Below are 7,348 nucleotides of genomic sequence, written 5' to 3' on the forward strand. Positions count from 1 at the left end.
CTTTCGGGATGCAAGCTGAGTATTTGGCGTCAAAAAGTATGACTGACTACGACGTGCTACCAGATGTTGGAAAGCCAAATAAAGAATCAAATTTCAATACCGAGAAAAATTCTAAGGAGGTGCAGATTCACCCGACAGATCCGAAAAAGACGACATCCATTGCAACAAATATGGATATCGCATAGGAAAGCGCGCTCGTCAAGTTCCTCTGTGAACACTGGAAAATCTTCGCATGGTGTCCAGCTGACATGCCAGGAGTACCCAGGGAACTCGCCGAGCACCACCTCAACTTAGATCCTCTCGCGAGACCAATCAAACAACCCTTACGGCGTTTTTCGGAACCAAACCGCAAATCTATGTTATCAGAAATAAATCGGCTCAAGGATGCTGGTTTTATCAAAGAGATATCTCTGAAGCCACATGGGTAGCTAACCCAGTGATGGTGCCGAAGAAACACACGACAGTCCTTCGCATGTGCGTCGACTTTACGTGTCTCAATAAACATTGTCCAAAGGATCACTTTCCCCTCCCGAGGATCGATCAAATTATCGATTCCACGGCTGGATGCGAACGTCTTTCCTTCCTGGACGCATATTCTGGTTATAATCAGATCAGATTAAAAGAAGAAGATGAAGTAAAAACCGCGTTTATTACACCATACGGCGTGTTTTGCTACAGAACAATGCCTTTTGGTCTAAAAAATGCGGGAGCAACATATCAGAGGATGATGCAGAAATGTTTGGCGACACAGATTGGGAAAAACGTGCAAGTATACATCGATGATGTCGTCATAACGTCAAAAAAGGGGGCAACACTGATCGAGGATCTCAAGGAAACTTTTGACAACCTCGACAAATTCTGCCTCAAGCTGAACCCGACGAAGTGTTCTTTCGGCGTCCCAGCAGGAGAACTTCTGGGGTTTCTAGTTTCAGCAAGAGGAATTGAAGCAAATCCCGACAAAATACAAGCTATAGTAACAATGAGGAAGCCAACAAAGTTGAAAGAGATACAGCAGCTAACCGGGCGAGTCGCAGCTTTAAGCAGATTCGTCGCCAGGCTGGGAGAAAAAGCGTTACCATTTTACGCTTTGATAAAGCAAGGAGATAAATTCCAATGGAACGAAGAGGCAGACAGAGCTTTCGAAGATTTGAAGCGCACAATTTCGACACCACCAATTTTGGTGGCGCCAAAGGAAAAGGAACCTCTCCTGCTGTATATTGCAGCCACACCCCAAGTGATTAGTACGGTGCTAGTTGTCGAAAGAGAAGAAGAAGGGAAAATCCATGGTGTGCAGAGGCCAGTATACTTCGTGAGCGAAGTTTTGTCGCCCTCAAAACAAAGGTACCCTCAGTACCAAAAGCTAACATATGGAGTGTTCACAACAGCACGAAAATTGCGCCATTATTTTTCGGCACACCCGATCATAGTGGTCAATGAAGCTCCCTTGTCAAATATACTAAACAATCCAGAAGCTACGGGTCGTGTCTCCCTTTGGGGAATAGAACTTTCTCCTCGGGACATCACGTATGAAAAAAGAAAAGCAATCAAGTCGCAAGTTCTGCCAGACTTCATCGCAGAGTGGATGGAGCTGCAAAACACAGGACCCCCAGACTTGTCGAGAACATGGACCATGAACTTTGATGGGTCCAAAAGACTTGAAGGAGCTGGCGCAGGAGTAATACTTATATCACCTGAAGGCGACAAGTTAAAATATGTCCTTCGGATGACGTTCCCTAACGCATCCAATAACGAAGCAGAATATGAAGCTCTTATACACGGGATGAAGATGGCGAAAGCTTGCGGTGCAACTCGACTAAAAATCTTTGGCGACTCCCAATTAGTGGCTCAGCAAGTTATGAACCAATGTGACGCAGTCAATGACAGCATGATGGCATACAAGGAGGTGTACAACGAGCTCGAGAAGTTGTTTGATGGATGCGAAGTAAATCAAATTAGCAGATTGAGCAACGACGAAGCCGACGTTCTTGCAAACATCGGGTCGCAATGCCTTGAAGTTCCGCTAGGTGTATTTTGGGAAGAGATAACAGAGAGATCTACTAAATCGACAAAATCAAAAAAGAAGGAGAAGAAACCCTCGGGGGCTACTAAGGAGGAGAAAGAAGAAGAAGAAGATCAGGATCTGATCATGACGATACAGATACCATGGATGCAGACGTATATATCATACATCCTCAGGAAAGAAATACCCGATGATCCAGTTGAGGCAAGGCGAGTAATTCGACGCTCCAAAGCTTTCACGGTGATCAAAGGAGAATTGTACAAATGAAGTACTTCAGGCGTCCTGCAAAGGTGTGTCACACCCGAAGAAGGAAGAATAATTCTGAAGGATGTTCACGAAGGAATATGTGGCCACCATGCAAGTAGTCGAGCTATTGCAGCCAAGGTTTTTCGGGCAGGATTCTACTGGTTGACAGCAATCGAGGACGCCAAGGAAATAGTAAGAACGTGCGACGCGTGTCAAAGGTTTGCCGCAAAACCTCACTCTCCAGCAGCAGAACTAACACCAATACCATTGTCGTGGCCCTTTGCCCAATGGGGACTTGATATGGTGGGCAAGTTACACAAATCCTGGCCAGAAGGAAAGGAGTATATGCTAGTAGCTGTCGACAAATTTACAAAGTGGATAGAAGCGAAGCCGATAAATTCACCCAACGGAGCATCCGCAGTAAAATTCATAAAAGGCCTCGTCTTCAGATTTGGAGTGCCCCACAGCATCGTCTCAGACAATGGCAGTAACTTCACATCCCACGAATTCAAAGATTATTGCAAAGAAGTGGGTATCAAATTGCACTTTGCGTCAGTTGCACATCCTCAAACCAATGGGCAAGTCGAGAAAGCCAATGGCATCATTTGCAATGGCATCAAGAAACGCCTGCTAGGACCACTAGAAAAAGCTCGACATACCTGGCCAGAAGAACTACCAAGTGTGTTGTGGAGCATCCGAACAACACCAAATACGGCGACACATGAGACCCCGTTTTTCCTGGTCCATGGAGCAGAGGCAGTACTGCCAATAGAAATAGAGCACGACTCCCCCAGAGTTACAGAGTATAATGAAGTCGACGCACTCGACGAAGCTCGAGATGAAGTACTATCAAGGGTAACCAAATACCAACAGGACTTGAAGAATTACCACAGTCGACGTCTGCGGCCAAGATCTTTTCAGGTGGGAGACCTAGTTCTTCGGCTCACGCAAAAAAGTCATGAAAAACTCGAGTCACCATGGCTTGGCCCTTACATTGTCACGGAAGTAATCGGAGGAGGAGCATACAGGATAAAGGACAAGAAGACAGGGGTGGAGGAGCAAAACCCCTGGAACGTGGCGCAACTCAGGCGGTTCTACGCCTAGAGCTGAAAAATAGTCCTTGTAAAACCTCAATGTACTGAAACACCCGCGAGTTTTCAGACGCACTCTTTTCCTTTTTCGGGGCACCGAGTGGGGCCGGGAAAGGTTTTTAATGAGGCGGGCTCGCGGTGCTGCAATATAATAAAGATAGTATCAGTATGCTTTTTCTTCATCGACACGTTCAAAGTTTCGGACACGACGAATTCCAATATAGCTCTTCGAAAAAAGAAAAGCCTCGCCTTGGTATTAAAATACCTCGCGAGTAAATAAAGAGACGAAATAGTACTTAACAAAAAAGTTCGGGGGCCGATTCTCGCTAACACTGCATATTGAATAAATGCCTTGGTTCAAAACCTCGCAATACACAAATACAAAAAATAGCCACCACAACACTCGGGGGCTAGACAAATATAGAAATATGATGATTGCTTCACAATACAAATCACAATAGTGGGTTACAAAGAAGAAGTTATCTACCGGAGGAAAATAATCAGTCATGATTCAATATATCATCAAGGGTAATTCTATTTTCTTCAGGAGCAGCGCCAAGAAAATCAGCATAATGACCATCTGCAAAAAAGTCGGCATCCATCCGAAGAAGGTCTTCAATCATTTCTTCGGCTATAGGCGAAACCTTCGCGTTAATTCGGTCGACACCAATTCTTCGGCGCCTTACCTTCTCATGAACTTTCGCAACAACTTGGGTCAGGTCAAGCTTCGAGTGGCAAATCTGAAGCATGATAAGGGCAAATCTGGCGCCAGCTACAAGTTGAGCTCTGACAAAATCATGGATCCTGTGGGCATCCTTGAATTTCTCCATTAACTCGGGAAGAGTTTTTGGTTGAACGTTCCGAGGAAACATGGAGTTGTAAACCATAGACAGGGTCTTGGTACAGAAGTTAAGGAAGTCGCGAGTTTGAGAGACGCGATCCTGAAATCTGACAATCTGGCGGGTCCTCTCTGGGGTAGCCCAAAACAGAGAACCATGGTCAAGGGAAAGGTTAACAAGGAAGTTCGTCCTAGTATTTACCCTCTCTTCTTCGGCCACAGCATCAGCAAAGGAACCTATTAAAGCAACGAAGCAGAAAACTTCAAGAAACATAGCATGAAGACGGAAGATATTGGAGGATGAAACAAGCGTACCCGACATATCCGCACTGGCTTCACTCATTAACTCGAGCATGAAATTTTCTCGAGTAGTCGCCTTTTCAGCCTCGGAAGCAGCGATTTCCTTAGCAGCCATGGCCTCGCAAGCTTGCTGAAGTGCAATTTTTTCGGCTTCGGATGACTTACGAGATTTCTCCATCATCACAAGTGTTTGCTTCTTTGCATACTGAAGTTCTTTGCGAAGTTCATCCAATTCTCGCGGCAAGGAATCTTCGACAGGTGTGACATCAGCACGAGTTCTTCTTGAGCGAGAAGAAGAAGGCGAAACATTGGAAGGAGCGGAGGATGGAGTATAGTTATCAAATACCAACTGAAATTTAATGAAACAAGACAACATCAATCAACAAGGAAAGACAGAGTTTTCATTAATCTTTCGAAATAATTACAAAGGCCTTACAGTGGAGCTAATAAAGTACGTGTCGCCAAATAACTACTTTGGCGACAAGAGCAAAAGAAACAGAGAAAGAAAAACAAAGAGGCATGCAACTAGACCTCCGGCCTTGATGAGCTAGGAGTCGAGGCTGGTTTGATCCCGAGATAGGCCAAGATTTTCTTCGTGTTGGGCTTGGATGCCTTAATCAGCGACCTCCATCTTGATTGCTCTATCTGATTGGTGTCGCCAACCTTCATCCAATCAACAGATTGTTGGCTGTCAGCGACCAAGGCAACAGTACTCTCGACAGCAATTTTCATATTTTCCTGGCGCATCTTCAGTCCAAGGTCATCTGATGAATTAAAGCTCTTGGCAAGGGTAAGGAAAGTCGGGGGCTCCTCTTTCTTCGGGAAGAAGTAGGGGAACAGCGCCGACAGTCCCGCACTAGCATTCGCCATGCCTTCACGAATTTCGGCTCCATGAAGCTCAAGATAAGAAAGTGCGTCAAGGAGAGGATCATTGTCGGGGTTCTCCAGGTCAAACTCTTGGTTTGTTTGGTCTGCCACATGAAACAAAACGTTGGTCAAAAACAAGAAACATCGGGTAGCACAAAAATAGAAGAAATCAATAATATTACTTTGAGTGCGTCGACTTTGTGATTTCAGACGCTTGAGGATCCCCTGCTCACGATCAGCCTGTGCAGCTCTGTGTTCATTTAATGCAGTTTCAGCATCCTCAAGTCTTTTCTGCAGATCCTCGACACGAGCAGTCTTCGCTTTGGCTTCATCAGCCTCTGCTTTGGCTTCACTAGCAACAAGTTCGGCTTTCTTACGCGCCGCTTCACTTTGCTTCAGTTGTTGAGCAAGTGTGTCGGCACGTTTGTTGGCCTCTGCAAGTTTCTCTGTCGAAGTTTAAAAGAAAAAGGAAAGGTCAAAAAGGTTGCGACAAAGGACAGGAGCAAGAAGTCAAAAACAAAGACAGCAAAAAAGTTATTACCCTCAGTTCTGTTGGCATGTTCACGATACCCAACGAATTGGGAACCGATGCGAATAAGCTCTTTGACCATGGGCTGTCAAAGAAGAAAAAAAAGAGAGAGACATATTGGTATGAAAAACGGGTGAAGACATGAAAAAACAAAATAGAGGAAATATAGATATCGACAAACTTACATCGTCCAAGAACAAAGTAGAAGAGCCGCCTAACTGAGGGGCAGGCTCAACAATCGTTTCAATCCTTGCCCTTTTTGGTGAAGGCGCAAGGGGGCTTGATGGCGGAGTAGTGGTGACGACGTTCCGTTGAGGAGGCGAAGATTCTTCTCCTTCAACTAGTGTATCCGAAGCAAGCAAAGTATGTGACGTACTCGTACGGGGAGCCGCGTCGACAGCTCGTACTTCTCCCTCGTCATCACTACAATTAAAGAAGACAGCATAAAAAGCAGGACAAGACAAAACATTTCGGGTACAGAGATAAGGAGAAATAAAATAGACTTACGAGCTGACGAAGGATTCAAGATAAGGATCGTAAGTTGCCTTCTGGTGTGAAGGATCAACTTCTTCGGCTTTGGAAGTGCCGGAGTCTTCGACATTATTCCTTTTCCGTTTGCCTTTCGGGGAGACAGCGGGAGGAGGAGATTGTGCCGATGAAGTATCTTCGGAATTACCCGCAGATTTTCGTGAATCCACGGGTTCGTTCACAAAAGATGGAGCTTCCTGATTGTCATCCGTGACAATGGCCCTTTCGTCGACTTCTCCATCCTCAGGAAGAGGAGGAAGAGAAGCCATAGTAGGATGGTTCTGCAGGAAAATAGCGACAAAAGAAAAATTAGAGAAATATCAATATAATGAGATGCAGGGAAAGTTCGGAATAAGACAAAAATTCGAGAAGACAAAATACCTCGGGGAGAGGATTGGCGGAGCTGTATGGTGTCACGCGGCAAGAGGAGGGAATCGGATCTTTCTTGTTCAGCGAGGACATTCTTCGAATCAGCTTCTCCAAGTCCTTTACAGAAAGATCATTGGAGAGCCTATTGGCGTCATTTGCACCAGCATACGTCCAAAGAGGATTTTTGCGGGCCTGAAGAGGCTGCACTCTAATCCTAAGGAAGTAGGCGGTGATTTGAACACCAGACAGTTCTTTGCCTCGAGTATTTTGAAGCTGATGAATACGAGACATAAGTGCTTCTGTCGATGTCTTCTCTTCTTCGGAAGCTTCAGCATCCCAGGAGCGGCGGCGCTGAATTTTAGCACTTCCGTCGAAAGGGGCTATGTTGTGCTCAACGGAATTGGCACTTTCTTCGTGTATGTAGAGCCACCTTTTGCGCCACCCTTGGACGTAATCGGGAAATTTGACGTCGAAGTAATCAACGTCGGATCGAACACGAGATAACAACGCCGCCTATGTTATAGGAGGCGTTGTGGGAAACCATTGCGGCGGAGGCGAGA

The sequence above is a fragment of the Lolium perenne genome, chromosome 7, assembly GCF_019359855.2.
Source record: "Lolium perenne isolate Kyuss_39 chromosome 7, Kyuss_2.0, whole genome shotgun sequence".
Taxonomy (NCBI): Eukaryota; Viridiplantae; Streptophyta; class Magnoliopsida; order Poales; family Poaceae; genus Lolium; species Lolium perenne.